Here is a 19,353-nt window from a genome sequence, read left to right on the forward strand (position 1 = left end):
AGATCCTTAGAGTTTGAAAAAACAGCTAGAATAATATGGCTATGACTTTGAATCTGAATTTGCAAAGGTATTTTTTATTATCCATATAAATGGTGAATGTGTCATCCTCCCTTCCCCTCTCCCAAAGGAAGCAGTAGCCACAGCCAAGCTTCCAATGAAGGAACCTGGTTTGTGTCTGCTACACAGGCATCACTGGGAAATTAGGAGTCACACTAACACCTACTTGATCTGACAGCCTTCAGTGAGGCAAACCCCTCTAATTTCCACTGACTCACATCATTCTCAAGGGTCACTGCTCCCAGCATGTAACTTGCAGGTACACAGTGGTCAGCAGGTATGGCTCTGGGAGCCCAGGTGATGTACCAGGCTGACAGGTATTCATTGTTGCCTAACTCAGCAGAGTTCCTCTTTATCAGTTCTAGAGAAACCTCTTTCTGCAGATCCAGAATACAAACATGTTTGCTAACACAAACTTCATCACCACTGCCTGCCCTATCTGGCAGCCTGGTCCCTGGACACCAGCCATTCAAGTAAGTTGCCAGGAATTGGATGGAGATGGATGCCTCCAAGCTGCCAACACACCTTAACCCAAGCTCACTGGCTGCTCCTGTTAGATCCAGTCCCCTTTGTTTCCTGCTTTCACTCAGACTCTTTTCACTCACCAATACCAGGCAGGTTTTGCTGTAAGACAAAGCAGAGTCTTATTTATTTGAGTCAGAGGTAGTGGATTCAGAAGTATAAATCTTCATTACTTTCTTTATGAAATCTTCATTAAAATAACCAAATTATTAAAAATAATTAAATCAAGTAATCATTAAAATCTGTCACACCTGTTTTATTAAATTTTTTATTTTTGGTGTTCTCCCAGCTTTTTGCCTGATACTGCTTATGGCTTTTATGGATACAACTTCAAGAAAGACAGAAGATTCTGCCTGTATGAGTATTGACTTGTGCTCCCTCCTCAGTACCTGTTCCAGCTTCTCTGTGTTTGGATGAGAGCCAGAATGAGCTCCTATCAGAAATGCAGCATATGAGTCCAGGGGTTAGCACCATTTCCACAGTTGCCTCCCAGAAACACTCAGAGCTTGAAGTCAGGATAAGAAATGACAAAAAATAGACTGAAAGTCAGAGTCATTTTGTTCTTGAGAGACCTTGAGGATTATCCAACCCTGACAGCCCTGACTGCTTGGATTAGCCAAATTTCAGAGGGCTAAAGCCTTCATGACTGTTTCTCTCTTGGACACTGAAATTACCTGCAGACTGTCCTCAGGGACCCTCCAAAGGGGCAAGCGTATTAAGACACTAAGTAACTCTTTTTCTGGAAACAGACACTAAATAAAGAGGCCAGAGGAGAAAGAGTAACTGCGAAAGTTACTCAGAGTAACTGCGAAACTATATCCCGCTGACTCATTAAAATTTTTCAATTCTGTTTTTTTTTAAAGACTATGCCATTACTAAGAATACATAATTCTAAATACAACTAGAAAATAGCAGCATTATGTAATGAACAGTTGGGAACAACCCTGAGAATATTATTTAGCCCAGCTCTGGCAGGATCAATTATCCCTGTGTCACTCATGAAAGACATATGGTGAAATTGTTATTAATATCTCCAGCAGTTAAGATTTTACAACCACTGCAGATGCCTGCTCATACAGAGCAAATCTATGACTAGCAGTGTCATTTTCTTTTATAAGGAGGAAGCGTTTCCTAATATCCAAATTGATCATTTCTTAATGAAAACAAACCTTATCACTGTTTCTTTATCTACCAAAAGCTTGGAAAACAATTTATCCTCTCTTTTTTTGTAGCACACTTCCATATGCTTAAATTCTATTACATTGTCCCAAATATTTTCTATTCTGTCTTCTCCAGATCCTGTTTTTTCAGTATTTCCCAAAGGCCACCTTTTCTAGAGATTCTCCTGGACTCTCTCATGCCTTTCTCAAAGTGTAACAGCCACAGCAATGTAGCTTGGCAACAGGGGTCTGAGAGGAATAGAAACATGTGGGCTGCATTGCTGATAATATGTCTCAGACATGATGTTCACAGCTGCACAACCCCATTATGTTTATCTTGTGATCCACCACGCACCACATTCTGTCTCAAAGAACAAGTATTTCATCCTGTTTCTGTTTTGACCATTTTTCATACCTGCCATTAAGCTCCTACTTTGTCTTTCAGACTACTTCTCTCCCTTCTCTCCCTCCCATCATATAGCCAACCCAGGACAATTGGGAAGATCTGTCTACATACCTGCAGTGTTACTTCCTTGTTCTTTTTAGCTATTAACCAGAGACTTTTGGGATATACTTTGTACTTTCAGTTACCAAGTACGTTATCTTGTATATGCAAGACAATACTTTTTGCTTCTCCCTTATTTGTCCTCCCTGACCTTAGTATACCAATTTTTGTTCCTATTATAGTCGTGAGTTATCTCTATTATGCTGCTTATTTCACAGCAGTGATGAGATTAAGTTTTTTGCATTAATATATAGATGCCTATATATGGTATATATACCATATATATATGGTATTTAGTCTGGAAAGCTTTGATGAGTTGACCAACTGTTCCCATTTTTATTCTTTCTGGAAAAAAAAAAAAAACCAAACCAAAACAAACAAACAAACAAACAAACAAACAAAAAAAAAAACAAAACAAAACCTTTAGAGACTTAATGGCTACTAAGAATAATACTTTTATATCTAGAATCTGGTTGTTTGCATTTAGCTAGGATCTTGTCACATATCACTGCTGATGCAGTCCGATACCCCTCCTTCCTAAATCAGAAAGACAACCATTTAGGATTATCTAGGTTGGTGAGATAATTCTCCACTTTTCTGAGGTGAATTCAATTTGTCAGTGGATCACAAAACTTCATTTCCTGCTGAAAGGACCAAAGCTCATGCTCTTGATGAACATTAAGATAGTCAAAATTTGAGTTTCAGTTTCAAAGAAAGTAATTACACATGCAAATATGTCAATTACTTATGGAAATTACAGGTTATATGAGTACCTGTTCATTTGCATGCACAATTACCCAAACTGAATAAGAAACCATGACAAATTTAATGTGCCAATTGGTTGTGCAGTCAGGCATTCAGCTAACTCATGCCTAACTGGGAACACTACATTTTGAAAATTATTTTCCCAGGTTTGTGTTTACCTTTAACATTTTGGGTGAAGGCTCTATAGTAATTCTCTCACAGTTATAAAATTGAACAAATGGTAATCACAGCTGTCCACAAAGAACACATGGCAGCACTGCCTTTAAGCTTTTTTTTTCAACTTTTCTTTCCAGTTCAGTCTTGTCTAAAAACTACAAGGTCCAGGCCATGATGTTCATGTGGTCATTAATCAGTTTACAGACTCCATTCCAGAGATATCAATTAATTTTTTTGAAAACAATTCAACATCAATAGCACCAACATGCAGAGTTATAACTGACTTTTCTCTCAGTTTTGGGATTTAAGGATTGAACTACATACATCTAAGGATTGAACTACATACATCTAATGCTTGTTCAGCATCAAGTTATGTTTTTAATGAGGATGACATTTAATTCACTGGGGACCAGAATTTTGGTGACAGGCAAATATAGATCTTTGTGGATGCCTGATATATGTATAAGTGTCAGGTGGGTAATCACAAATCAGATACCTGCACACATACCTACTTATATTGTGAGTGGCTCTGCACATAGGCAAACTGATTTAGGTATACAGATCCACTCCTGACTCAGACATGGGTTAGTACCTGGGGTGCAGTACAGGCATTCACATTCATGTTAGTCACAGCTAAACTGGCTGAAAATAGCTGAAGAAGAGTCTCATAATAAAGCAGGAAAGATTTCAGGAGGAAACAATAAATGTAAAGTAAGTCTCATGAAGTAATTGTAATTCTGCATGTATAGCAGCAGCTTGCAATAAGATTTTATGACTCAAAAATGAGACTATGGAGATCCTGTGAACAATTCTTTGGAAATGTAAGCCCAGTACCCAATAATAGTTATAAAAACAATTAGTACATGTGGATTATTTTTTAATTAAAAATTTAATTAATTTTAAAATTTTAAAAATTATTTTTAATCAAAAAAAAGTAATAGAAAACATGAATAAGAAGTATGGTATATTATTTTTATAAAATGTAAGTTAAAGGGTATAAAATGAAATTATAGGCAGCAGGTTTAACATTAACAAAAGGAAGCAAGTTTTATGAGGGATACAGTTAAACTATGAAACCTTTTGCCACAGGATGATTTGGATAGCAGAAATAATAACAGGTCCAGAGATTTCTGAATAAAACTTGGAAGTTGCACTTAAGCATTCTAGAATATGATGTTGGAGATGTCCATCCACTAAGCTTCTAATCTCAAGTGCCAGAAGTGCAGAGCATGTCAGGAGAGGTGGCATTCTGTCCTTCCTGTGTCTTGTAGTTTTTTCCTAAGTATGAAATGTTGTTTACTGTCAGAAATAGACAATGTTGGACTGTTGACTTTGGTCCATATGGTTCTACTCATGATATATCTCGATCCTTTCCTTGGGAACTTCTAGCTGCCTTTTCCCTGTCTTGTGTTCTGTTCTTTTTTCATGTAAGTACACTGTTTATTCTCAGGCTTGTTGAACTGCAACCTAGATTTTCTGACCATTTCTCCAACTTGTCAAGATCATGATATTTAAATCCATTTCCTCTCATCTTCTCTAGCAACAATGATTATCTGAAGGAATGGCTGACAAGAGTCACACTAAACCTTTGAAGACCTGCACAATAAAATTACCTTAAAGATCATAAAACTGACTGATGCCATATACAAGGGAATTATAGCATTTTAAAATTGTGATATAGATGTCAGGATAGATCTGGAAAGACGGAATATTATGTTTCCCAAAAGTCTATATGATTTTCCTTCTATGTGGTTATTTTGCATAATATCACTATTAGTATGGAATGTCCTAAGAGTTGTTTCTGGCTTATTAAAATTTATAAGATTGGTGCAGCTACTGTTCTCAGTTTGTAGGCATATGTTAAATTAAGGCAAGTTAAAAAAATGTTTAACGTGATGTTATTTTGAATGATTTCATATTACACTTTCAAGGTAGATTTTCCTTCTGTTACCAAATGATGATACTTAGAGGCACAAAAACCTTAGTGCACTGAAAGCCTGTCCTTACGCTGAAGACCCCAGAGCTCATTATTTTCACTTCTGGCAGTAGGGCCAGGAAGGCAAATACCTGCCATGTGCAACATAACGTTGCTCCCTCTGAAGAATTAAAGTATATTAATGCTAGCAAAGTCCCGTGCTAAATGACAGCTTGACCAGTGGAAACTTACATTTGCCAGGCTTAGACTGGGGGCTGCACATGCACAGTGATAGACAGCAACCTGTGCAGATATTCTTTCAGATGTCCAAAAATGGATTGTGCAAAGGCAGACTTGGGAGACATCTAAACTAATCATTCAGAAACAGAGATGGAAGGAAGGAGAGCAGGGAAGAATTTAGGCATTTTATCCTGTTTTGCACCTCTTTTTTGTCCTGCTCTGCCATCCTTCTTTCAGAAGATAAGGAAGAGCCATTGTGTATTTTTTAAGTATGTCTGGAACAGAGGGCCTGCATAGCCACTCAAGCTCCCACTCTTTTTTTTTTTCCAATACCACAGTGTACTAAGACCTCTCTCATATTTGAGGAGCGGTGTATTCAGGGGGAAACTGGCAGAAAGAGAAGAACAGAAGGTATTTTTATTCCTTCTCCTGGAGATGCTAGACCTTATACCAGCTCACTCTTCATGAACTTAGCTGAAAGTGGACTGCACCTGGGTTAGAGGTCACACTCATGATTCTAAATTCCCTCAGTGAAATTAGCCCTAAAGAAATATTTTAGTACTTTTCTCTTTAAAAGATATTTTGATTCAGATTCTGTAACTTAATCCCCAAAATGACTGTAGCTATGATTTTCTTTTCTGAGATTTCTAACTTGTTTGACAAAAGTAATTTGTAAAGTCTGCCTTTCATGAGGTGTTTGATTTAGTGCCACATATGAGTCTTATTACAAAATTAGTCTCTTTTACATTGGTAGAGAGCATATTAAATGGATTAAGAATACACTAATTGGCAGATGCCCAAATGCAGCTGTCAATGGAGAGTTATATTGAAGTGAGGAATATTCTAACAGGATGATCCCTGTACAGGGATTAATTCAATAATGTTTTATTAATGCTCTCTAATAATACACAATATCACTGTTGGTAAAATGTGTGGATGACACATCGATTGTCAGAATAGCAGATAATAATGATGTAGACATCTAACTTGTCAGTCTGGGCCCTCTCAAATAAATGATCTTTTTAAATGCCAAGTATCTCTAGACAAAAGCATCTGGACCAGGCCTGGAAACTAAATACTGCATATGAAACAGGGACTTGGTGAGAACCAGACAGAATTAGCAACTGAGCATGAGATTCCAGAGTGATGATGAGGTGAAAGGGGGCTAATGAAGACACTGTCAGTATGCAAATAGTGGAGCTAAGGTTGGGGACAAGCGTGTACTTTGTTATGTGACACTGGTAACAACATGAATACTGGCAGAGAAATTTCCAACAATTGCCACTATCTTCACACACAAGCAGCAACCTTGCTCACGGTCAGTTGCTCATCACATCCTGTTTCCCTGTGTCACAGTGCTGTCAGCACTGGGCAGCAAAGCATTGCTGTGCGTGCAGCCCCTTTCCCTCTGCCCCTGCTCCTTAACACTTGGTATCAGCTCTGCCCAGTGCCCCATCCCAGCAGGATGAAGCAGCAGACTCAACCCCATATCCATGCTGCCCCACAGCCTGGTAACTTTCTTCATTCTTACAAAAAAAAAATGCAAGTATTTATCTCACCAATGAGGCCTGATGTATGGCTGCATGTTTTTGGACATTTAGACAGGCATAAATCAGATACGCTGTGGTATTCACATTCTCTGAATAGAGAGAGACATGAGTCTCTCTCCCAGGATTTTTCCTGGGAAGTTGTGAGACGCAGTGAGAAAGCTCAGAGAAAGAAGAAAACAATACTTACCTCTATTTGCTGCTCCTGTTTTTTGGCATATGTGGAATGTGTTATGGAGATTGTTTACCAAAGAGTGATTTGCTAATTGGACACCAGTGATGGTTGTTTGGATTGGTTGGCCAGTTGGGTCAAAGCTGTGTCGTGACTGTCTGGAGACAGCCATGGGTTTTTCTTTAGTATCTTTTTTAGTATGATATAGTTATAATATAGTATAGTATTAATGTAATATAATTTAGCTTAATAAAAGCAATTTATTTAGCCTTCTGCAACATGGAGTCAGAGCACGCTATTCCCCGCACAGGGAGGTTGCACTGCTACAATACGTTTTTTTTTTTCAGTAAAATATATCTTTGCACACCCATCACATTCTTGATATTTTAAAAAATATTTATGTTTATATAGTAAAACAATAAGATAAAAGTTTTATAAATCTTCAAATAAGATTTCTAACAATAACAAATCTTGACCCACAAGGTTTCTCTTCTTACTACAAACAATATAAACAACACAAACAACACATTATAGATTTATGCGATAAAAACAACTTCCCCCATCCTCAACATCTTCTTTTCATCAGATTACATAGCTGAAATAGGCATATATAAACTACTATTGTTGATTAAGAATATAACAATTTATTGAAAACAAATCTACTACCCTTGGAGTCACAGCGCTACTGAAGATTAAGATTCGAGCTGCTTAGAAAACACAGAAATGTCTAATACGGTTTTTGATGTTAAAACTTTCCAATTAACTAGTTTAGACTGCTCACAATAACATTTCAGACTCATGCATAAATATATTAGATAAATCAGTTTTGTTACTCTACTAACTGGAACCCTTTTTCCCACTAAATGAACTTATGCCCAATGCCCAAATACTGTCTTCAAAACTTTTAGGTACTCATCCAAAATATACCTGCTTTTCTGCTTGAATAAGTATTATTTAAAACACTCAGTAAATACCTTCTTAAATATTGAAATATCAAATTTTGACAAATACAATAGCATGGTCAGTCCTTATACTCTCTCTCATACACTTGGATTTGACAGGAAGGTTCCTTCAGGTCATCCCTATATCAGACAAGAAATTTGACCCCTGGCCAGCCCATACGTGAGAGCGGGCAGACACATGCATCACACTAAGCACACACTCTTGTTCTCTTCCTAAAGCAGACAGAGAGAAGGACCTCCCCCACCCAGCTGAAAGGGTGCTTTGTCTTCACATCCAAAGACAGAGACAATTGCATGCAAGTTATAATCACAGTGAAAGCTAAAGATATAGCTAGAAATAGAATGTCTACCACTCCTAGAGATGTTTTGAGTTGTCCTTTATAGCCTCCCAGCACTTCAAAGAGCTCCATGCCATCCAAACTGAAGACCCAAGCTCTAGCCTGCTCTTCTCACTAATCCCTTTTGGAGACACAATACAAGACACCGTGATGTGAAGCAGAGGATTGCAGTTTCACAGGGGATGGGAAAATAATGCAGACTTTCTCAAAGGAGGGCCTGAAGCTGCAGTCTGAAGTGCCAAAATCACCTAAATATGATATCTCATAAATTCTTCCTTCCCTTACATTTACAGATGCTTATTTGTGTTTTTTTTTTTTTTTTTGTTTTGGTTTGTTTTGGTTTTTTTGGTTTGTTTTTTTTTTTTTTTTTTTAATGAATAATGCACCTATCCTCTAGCATGAAACCAAGCTAACTCCAAATCACCCCAGGCTGATTCCCCAGGATCCCAGAGGAAGACTATGATCAATATACAACATCTTTTTGCAAGACTTTAAACACAGTAGGACTACAACCAATTAATGTATTTTAGAGAAGCCAGCCATCCTAAATCATTGGTAAACACAAGTCCAGAAGATTAGACTGCTGGAAAACCTATCAGTGAAGTGCAATAGATTGCTATTATTAAAGTTTCTAATGGGTTCCTATGGAAGGAGTGATTGATTTCCAGTAAAAGGCATTGGATTCACAATAGGAAAGCTACCACCTGCTTCTATTTAAAAAGAAGGTCTGAAATGTATAAAGTAGTTTGTGTACAGCATTATCTTTCCCTGCTGTTAATTCTTTAAATTACCTTTTAACTGCTACTGATACCATTTCCATTTCATTCATTATTCTTAGGTGGCCCTATCACAGAATTCTCAAAACAAGCAAGAAAATATCCTTCAAACCTTTATAGCCAACATTGTTACCATCTAACACTTCACAGAAGTGTGACTGTGTAATGAAACAACATGAACTCAGATGTATAGACAATTCCATGGCTGGAGACAGAAGAACATAGTATAAGGATGTACAAGAGAGTAAGAGCTATTCCATGTGTTACAAGCTCAGACGGCTCATGGAAAGACAGAAAGAAGGGGATATTTTTCAAATTAAGAGGAGCAAGTTGCCATTCTGAAATAAATTTGGGCCACAGAGAGTTCTGATTCCTGCTGAGATGGATACTGTCAGGCCACACTTGGTTTTCAGGCTCCCAAATTTTCTGATGCTGCCCAAAGTAATTCAGGAAAAAATAGCCAAACTCAGACACACCAGCAATAGGCTGTGATTATGCAGCCTGCAATTTTTGAAGAACCATACACATCCATCTCCAGCTTCCTGTGTCTGCACAGCAAGCAGTGCCCCTGGCTGCTTGCAATACCCCATGACAAAGGGTGGGTGGCTACTTAAAGAACTATTAAATTTGAGAGCAGCTTCCAATATTGGATAAAGCTCCAACAAACACATTAAGATAGACATCCTAATACACGAAATACTTTGCTGCCATCCCTTCTCTCACTTCCCTTTTACTTTTTTTCCTGCCTTAAATCCTCCACATGTGGTTAGTTGTCTTTTTAAATTACAGAACAAGTGAGTACCATTTTTTTTTTTCTGACTGCTGCAAGCAGCAAATAACAATCCTTCCTTTACTGACCAGTAGGTCCAGAGAACCAGAGCTGTGTCTCCACTCCCTGTTCCCATATGAGTTAATGTTCAGCTAGTGCTCAAACACACAAATTCATTGCTCAGAGTAAAGATCTGAGTTATTGAGATCTCCCAGCCAAGTTACAGGTACTGCAATCTCAAATGAGTAAGCACTGCTTATTCTGAAGATTTCCTTCACTCTATGAAAAATAGAGTAATTTTAAATTTAAACATGTGGTGAGTTCCAACTGTTCCACTTAAAACAGCTGTAGATCTCTGGGTTATGACACCCCCTCGGCAAAAGGATGGTGAGACCTTAGAGTGAAGCCTCTGAGAGAAGTCTTTGAGTCTCCATTGCTGTTTGAATAGAGCCTGATTTTTTCAAGGAAGAGATTTAGCTGACAACACAAGAAGTACTCTCCAGATTTATAGGCAATGAGTCCATGGATCCAGCACGGGACTCTATGATTTTTGTAATTTTTTTTTTTATTTTTTTAAGGAAAGAAGAAAAATGTCAAACTGTAGTATACACTCATCTCATAAGCTAGTTTGATGTTCATTATGTGTTGAATGTAAAGAGGCACAATTTGTTAAGAGACACTGCAGTGTCTTTTATTGATCCATCACCATGCAGATCAGTTGTTCAGGAAGCCTAAACTCATATTACTAACACTTCTGAGGACTTGAATATTCACCATAATAAAGATCAATGCAGAAAGGTTTCCTGCCATGTCACAGTCCATTCCTTTTGCCTTGTCTCTCAGAAGAGCAGCTGGAGAACATTGCAGTACTTCTAGCATGAGCTGATACATCTGAAGGAGGTGAAGGAGAGGTCAGATGTGTGTGCAGCAGGGCCTTTTTGATGATGCAAGCCTTATTAAGTGCATTTTATTAAGCAAGAATTGTCCTTTAGAGACCTACCTCTTAATTACACATAAAAGGTATAAAAACAGCTTCTTTCATTGTTTAATAACTTCTAAAGAAGCAATTCTCTCCTCCTGTGGACTGCCTCCATGCAGTGCCTGGACTGTTTCAGATTCCCATTATGCCTCCCCTGCCAGTTGTACCAGCAGCTTCCCCTAGCTAAGATTTCTGCTTTAGGATAGGATGAATGGTGTCTTACAAGTGGCTGTCCCTCCTTATTGATGAGGGTGCAGATGGAGTACCTTCCATTGTGGTACATTTAATTTGTCTGAAGGAGAAGTGGTGAGCAATTTAAGTGTCATCATGAAGAAACAATGACCTATTACAGATGCAGATCAACAAGAGAATGATTTTCAGCTTTGAAAATTATATATAGAGAGTTAAAGGTGCAGGTATAATTGTAAGTATAGACACAGATATTTGGGAACTTGTATTTCACTGGTGATAGGAAAAACATTGATGTAACAAACTTCTTCCCATATGGCAGAAAGACAGATTATTTTATCTTGAACACAGAATACTCAAAATAATATGTCATACATCTGATACAATTCTATTGTGAATGAATTCAACCACCAGGAGCTACAGTCCTGTTCCTCTGAACCTAAGCAATAGCAGCCCACTCTTCCTTGTGCCACACTTCAGATGCTCTGCTCTGTGTATCCCTCCTGCCTGATATTACTCTTAGGCAGTTTCATTTCCATTATACAGCTTTTTAGAGCAGGAGTGATTTAAATGCATTTTTCTCATTCCTAGATATCATTCTGAATCATAGAACTGGGATTTTGGAGAAAATACATGACAATCAGGCAACTAACATTTTTCTAGCCAAATTTATATTTTACAGACATGTTACACTCACAAAGGAAGAATAGGATCTTTCTGGATAACAAAAGATGTCTTTAACATCTTTGTGGACCCCAAAACTGGTTGAAGTCTGTATGCCAGACAGATTTTCCAGCTGACTTGCCCTTGCACTCTTGTTTTAGAAAATACACCACTCTCCTTGAAAAAAAATTTCAAAAGCCACATTTCCTGCTTTTTTTTTGCAGTGTACTCCACGAGGGCGGAAGCAGAACCAGAATACAATTCTCTGCTTAGTCCCCCCTTTCTTACCAGTTCTCCCCTCCCATTTTCTCCAACGTGGATGCCAGTCAAGGGCAGTGAGAGTTAATCTCTTGGCTGCCCTTACAGAGAGCTCTGTGTTTCATGGTGCACAGCTTATCTCCTAGGGGAGATGACAATAACCATGAATTCTCTTCTACACTGATCAGAGCAGGGATTCAGGTGATTACTTCACATATAGACGTCTAAAGTCAGGTAATGTGAACTTACCACATCTATCTTAATGATAGCAAGCCCCTGCAGCACAACAGTCTTTGAAGAATCCCAAAAGAGGACAGCTCTTACAACCATCAAATCTCAAATCCATCACAGTGTTGGACACTAAATAAACCTGTAGCACACAAGCTATTTTAGTGAACATAGGAAAAGCCATACTGGGGAAGACTAAAGGTCTGCCTAGTCCTGTTTCTGACAGTGGGCAGCAGCTGATGCCCAGGAAAGATATGAGAGCGCTGCAAGCAGGAATGCATGCTCCCCTGGTGAACTGTCAGAATACTTGGAGCCCTGTGTCTCAAGATCTCTCTGAGACAGTGGACATACTCCTTTTGTGTTTAATGAACTTAAATAAATAATCCTTTTATGAATATATTTTTAAATAATATATATTTTGAGCATCTACAGTGCTCTGTGGTAATGGTGAAAATATTTTAATTAGAGGGTGAATGAAGACTCATTCTTTCTTATGTATCCTGAATGTGCAGCCTGATAATTTTGTGTGATGACTCTTTGCTCATGTAAGAAAAAAAAAACCCAGAAGACTATTCAGTTTCTCCAAATTACTCATGAGTTTTTAGGCTTTTATTATACTTCAAACCCCACTGGCTGTTTTCAGGGCTGAACTGTCTTAGCGCATTTACTCTTCATGTGCAAATACCATTACATCATCTTTGTTATCTTGCTATTAAACATTTTTAGCTCTATTATATTCTCTCTGTGCAAGCAAGCTCAATACTGTACTTTCTAGACTGACTATTGATGGTAGTCAACAATGCTGCAAAGAGAATACATTTTTTTTTAATAAATAACAAAATAACATGTTGTGCTCTCTGCTAAAGTAAATTGATTTTTAGTTGAGAGCTGATCAGAAAGGAAAGGAAACCATTACATGCTGGAATAATACTTTGAGCATGACATTATTTATCCTAATGCTTTAGTTCCTGGTTATCACTGTTTCTCTAGATCTTCACTTTTCCCTCTCTCTTATCTACCCCTCCCCCTCCCCATTGTGGTTATTTTTGCTTCCTTGGTACACATGGGCTCCTTGTCTACCATAGTATTGAGAAATTTGCTGGTTTTTACATGTGAAAGTGAAAAATTAGAGAGTGATTCTGACACCCATATCAGAATTGTAGGATTTTGAAAAGAAAGATGCAGAGCCACAAAGTTATTTATTAATATGCACCTCAGAAGATCTGAGGTTGAGGTCTTTGGCTGTCATCAGGTGACAGAGGATGAGGCTTTGAGAGGGATGAATAGAAAAGAAAAACATAAACAAACCTTTGAATGGATGAAGATGGTTCTGAAGGACTGGAGGCACATTCTGATCAAATCATGACCTTCCTGAAAGGCACCTACAGCAAACAAGAGATGCTGATCCAAATAAAAGATTAAAAAGGAAATTTAGCTCATAAGATACATGGATTTTGAAATTTTACTTGCCTCATATTATAACTAATTATAAAAATCCCAAAGGTTTTAGCACAACAAAATATCCAAGTTTAAGAAGAAGTATTTTATGCCACTGTTTTAACAAACACATCATCAAAGGAATAATTTTATCAAAATAAACCTATTTAAACTGTTTTTAAATTACTTCAAAAATGTAGATGACATTGAAATGTTTTACAGTTTCCACTTTGCTGTATCCAAAATCTTCAGTAGAAATGAGCTTCTTGGACAAATTCTGACCAGTCTCACTCAGGAAAATAGAGAAAGATAGGAAAAATTCAAAGGCTTAAAACTGTCCCGTGCAGCCTGACTCATCACATAGATGCAGGAATCCAAATAGGGTGTCATTAATCATCTGTGCCCTGGAATTATGGACCTCACTATCTGAGGATGGAGGCAATAAAGCTGAGCAGTGTGTTGCTTAAATTTATAGAGCAGGTGCAAGCATTAACGAAACTTTTCAGCAGACTAGTCTTGCATTTTAAGATGGGAGTTAATGACGTGATTATTTTTCTAGTTCAGTAAATCAGGAAGTAAGTGACTTTTAGTGTCCTCTTAGGCTCTTTGATCTTATTTCAGTTCATTTGTTAAAGGAACCAATATATATTTGCGACTTATGACTTTATATGACAGAAGTCAAGCACAGAGCACATTCAATTTAAGATCTTCTCTTCCATGAGAAATTGTGATAGTTTGGCAAATTAGACACAAAACCAAAAAGTATATGAAAACAAAACTTCCTTTAAAAAGCGCAATGCTAATCATTCATGATAACACTTTATAATCAGAATAGCATGCTTGATTTTAAAAAAAATACATTGTTTTAGTTATAGGTTATAAACAGACAGAAAATCAATTTTAAAATCAAAGCCGTTTTGAGAAGGAAAATCAAAGTCATGTCATTTGAATCGAAATGCTCTTGTAAGTAATGACTGCAAACTTGAACATTAAAATCAATACCAATACTGCTACTAGCTTCTGGTAGTTTTCCTCACAAAATAAAAAGTCCCTTGGGAAACTCTCTCAGCATGAAAAAGCTGACAGTTTTATTCTCTGCCTTCCCAAAATTAGTTCTCTGATGGCACTGATACTTTTCTCCCTAGGTGCAGCAGTTCTGTTCAGTGAAGCTATGTGACAAAAATCCCATGGAAACTAAAACCCTATAAAGCACTACTTAAAAAGAAGAGGTTTCCATATCTGAAATGCAAACCAAGGAGCTATGTTGTAACTGGTCTCTATGGCCCCTCATTATTTAATGACTTCAGCCAAACACAAACTTACTTCTGCAGTCTGAAAGCCACAAATATCGCCCTGCAAACAAGCAGCAGTAAAAGGCAGCAGGCAGGTGCCTTTTCATTATATGGTGCCCAACCAATACACAACTTTCCCTGATAGCCTTTTGTAGTAGATAAATTCTTACCTGACCTTTAAAATGTAACTAAATAAATAAATAAACAGTGATCATCTTATTAGTGTTTTTTTTTCCCCATGTGTGAGAATAAAGAACAGGATAAAATTAATTTTTTCCAGCAGAAAATATTCAAGACAAACCACATTATTTGCATTTTATTGTCTCTGCAGAGGTGTAAATTGCTGTCATCTTGGGCTTTATATTGCACTGTTAAGGTGCTTCTAGGAAAGGGAAACTAGGCAGAAAATTGGCATCATTATGCATTTTTAAGGTGCTTATATTTAATCATTAAAACCAGAAAGTATTTGAGTAATAAACTGGCAGGAATAGACAGTCAAAAATAATTTTTTGTAGCTGCAGTATTGTGAAAACATCACTTGATGAATTACTTTGAAACAGAAAAAAGGACTCATCCCCTCCCCTTCAAAAAAAACAAAACAAAACAAAACAAAACAAAACAGAACAAATTAAAAACCGTCACACTAAAATCACTGTGGGTATTCTCAGCTTAGTCAGAAAGAAAAAGAAAGGTTTTCTAACCAGGTAACAGCCTGGGATACAGTTGGGAAAGAATGTAAATAATTCTCTAATCTATCTTGTTATTCACATTGTTTATAGATATGCTCTGCCTCTGTGCATCATTCACTGCACACCAATGGTGTGACATGTTTTTACTCTAAGACCAGTGAAATTAGTCTTCTCGATGTTCTCTATATATAGAGCGGTACATTTGAAATAAAGGAGAGAGTTCATTTTCTTTGCCTTCTGATCTGGAGTTCTTTGTTCCCGTCCTGCTCAACAGCGTCAAATCACCTCATCATCAATAAAATTGGAAGACAGGAAAATAGCAATAAATGAAGACTAAAGCAATTCCTCTGTAGTAGATCCACCTGCTTCCTTTCATAATTCAGGACATTAGCAGAGAAATTTAAAGGCAATGAACTTGAGAGAACTTAAAAGAGGGGGAAAAGCAATGATACCAGGTCACATTCCCAGCTTCCCTGAAAACCTCTGCAAGATTCTCCACCAAACATCAAGTGGCAGAGGATGTTACTCACAGGAATTGTGACTTCAGGTCAATCTCAGTTAATGACTGAATTTTAATTAACCCACACTGCATAGCAGTTGCCTCTGTATTTTACTAAATTCTTATAATGAGGCAGTTTTATCATAGTGAGAAACTATCAGTAGGCTAAATCTTAAAATCACAAAATGGTTTGGATCAGAAGGAACCTTAAACATCATTTAGTTGCAACTCATGGGCAGGGACACCTCCCACTAGACCAGATTGCTCAGAGCCCCATCCAACCTGGCCTTGAACACTTCCAGGGTTGGAGCATCCTCACCACCCTCTGAGTAAAGAATTTCTTCCTTACATCTAACTTAAATCTCTCCTCTTTTCCTTTTAAACTGTTCCCTCTTGTACAATCAGTATCTGCTCATGTAGAAAGTTGTATTACTAGAAGACATATTCCTTTTCCCTTGTCTTTAATTTCGGAGGTTGAAGACCCTCATTCCCTAAAGTGACTGCAAAGCACATCTCTTTAAGAGACTGTGTATCTGACAGGTAAGTTTGTAAGCATTTTTTCAAACACTCTCCTGAGTGCAGCATCATAATTTCATTATTAACTTTAGTCTGTAATTTTTTTTTCAAAAGACACTATATGTCAAAGGGTTCTAAGGACACTAAAACAACTTAGGAGACTATTGTGGTTTAGACTGCATGTAAAGGGGTGCATGAAATTGATGCAGCACATGAACTGAGATCCATGGCTACAGTTTTTAAAAGAAGAAAAGAAAGTCACATGAACAAGAAATTAAATCAAAAAAGATAAGTTTGTGATGTGCCAGGTCCATGTTTCCTTTCTTTAATTTTTCTGCAAACAAGGCAATTTGTTTCTCCTTGAGGTTTTTGCTATATGAGCATTAAAAGGATCTAATAATGATAATCTAGAGCCTTTATAGAAAAAATCCAGTTGATAGTATAATGCACAGTTGTACCTAATACTTTATTCTGAGCACTTTCAGATTTCAGGGTATATTCTTGGTTTGTGGTCTCTTGATCTGAACTGTAAAAGGGTATAAACATTAAATAAAACAAAACAATTGTAAAGCTTTGAACACGTTATTTTTCACTATTGTGTTTATTTAGAAATGTATTTGAGGTTTCATATTTCACATTCAAATTTTATAAATTTTGGTTTATACATCAAAATCTAAAAAAAAAAAAAAAAAAAAAAAACTCATGAAGATCATCATCCCAACTGCTTCTTCATCAGGGTTAGACTTTATTTGGTGATTCTGGGAATGGGATATAGTTAAAATCAGTCTCATTTTTACTTCATTTCTCCATGAGGAAGAAATTACATGTCTGTTAAAAAATGTTTTTATTTTCAGAGACTGAAATGAAAATTAATGCTATCAAACCATAAGCTTATCACCACTGCTGGAGATAAAATTTAAACAGTCATATTTAAATAATATTTTTTCATTAATTTTTTTCTGTAAATATAATGTATATCTGAATGGAAGAGACTGATAGTGTAAAAAAATATTACCTCCATTTTGACCAATGTTGACATATTTTTGCTACATAGACACTTTCTCAGTTGCTAATCTCCAGGGGTTTCAGCAGTTAAACTGATGGATGATGGGAAGAGGATTTCTTGACAGCCCAGTAATCTGTCCAGAGGGGAAAGGATGCTGTTGGTCAGGGTTCAGGTACTGGAAGGGCTTTTGACTAGCCAACCATCTGGACACGTCTGCAAGGCCAAGGGCTGTTTTTCCCCACTACTCAGCTCATGGGAATGAAAACAGCACTGCCAAGAATCATGCAGGCAATGCGATGAAATACTTTATTTGCTACCGAGACAGAGAATTTTTGGCTTTGTGAACACTTACTTTTTTATATTGTGCTCAACAGACAAAGATTTGTATAAACACTGCCAGTACTATTGAAACTATTAGCACAGCTCCCAGTTTCACTATCTGCTCCTCTACCCTTTATCACTGTAGCACTACTCTGGACTGCACCAGAGCTGTGGTAGCATGATAGGTAATTAACCCCACAGACAAAACTCCCATACTCCTGCACATCCTCCTGGCTATGCCACTACACTGATGGGAGTCACACTGACATTCTCCTTTTCACTGGAGGTCATGTATGAACTCCTGCCCACAAGGAGCAAAAAGCATTCCTCTGCCCACCTACCTAGTTTTATGGTACTACATGTCTAAAATGTCTGTGTAGCCCCAGTGTAAGTCCCCATTGCCTCCCAGCTCCTTCAGAATAAAGGCAGGTCTGGCAGTCTTTCCCCCATCCTCCAGCCCACAGGCTGGTCTCCTGGTAGGAGCGAAAGGTACTGGAGTCGCACATGAACTGCAGGATGCCCCAGCCAGCTGCACATAAAAGCCAGGCAACCTGAGCGTGTCACAACATGCTGTCACATGGCAACACAAGATGCCAGCTCTGAGGCCTCTGCCTTCCTCCCACAGAAAACCAACATTAGGGAAGGGGGTCCAGCATAGGAGGTGGGGTGAGATAAGCAGACATACACACACACACCCCCACACACACACTCCAAAGGTGCACACACTGGGATCACATTGTTTGCAGGGAAAAGCAACCTGGCAACATATAAATGGGTAGTGGTTATAACTCAGAACACAGGCATTGCAAACCACATTATTATAGGGGCTTCAACTCTGCTGTCAGAGGGATGCAAGTGAGGGATTTCCAAGGCAGCAGAGAGAGAGCTGTAGTGGCATGTAGCTTGTACAGATATGTCATGATGAAATGCACCCTTGTGCAGCAACAGCTTATATATTATGTACAGCCATGCAGCACCTGGGAGCTGAGGGACTATATTCCCACAGAGATGAAAAATCATCAACATTTTTTCAACATGATGGTATAAGGAATGCATCTGCATACACCACTGAAATTATGTGTGAAACAGGAAGCTACTGCAGCCTATTTTTTTTTTTTTAAATCTGTGTAAACCAAAGAAAAGATACGGAAAATGTACAGAAGAGATGAATAAATGTTCGTATGTCTAAAGCAAGGCATACCACAAAAATGACATTAAAGAAGCACATAAACACATTACTGTAATTTACTGGGCCTCTCCTCCCATGGGAAAAACAAAATCTAGAATGAAATATGTTCATTCAGCAGGCAGTGCTCCAATGCCACACAGCCTGCTCTATCCTACGCTGGTTAATCTCTCCTGAGAACAGAAATGTTTTCCTGAAGAAAGGCA

This window comes from Vidua macroura, chromosome 3 (assembly GCF_024509145.1).
Source record: "Vidua macroura isolate BioBank_ID:100142 chromosome 3, ASM2450914v1, whole genome shotgun sequence".
NCBI lineage: Eukaryota > Metazoa > Chordata > Aves > Passeriformes > Viduidae > Vidua > Vidua macroura.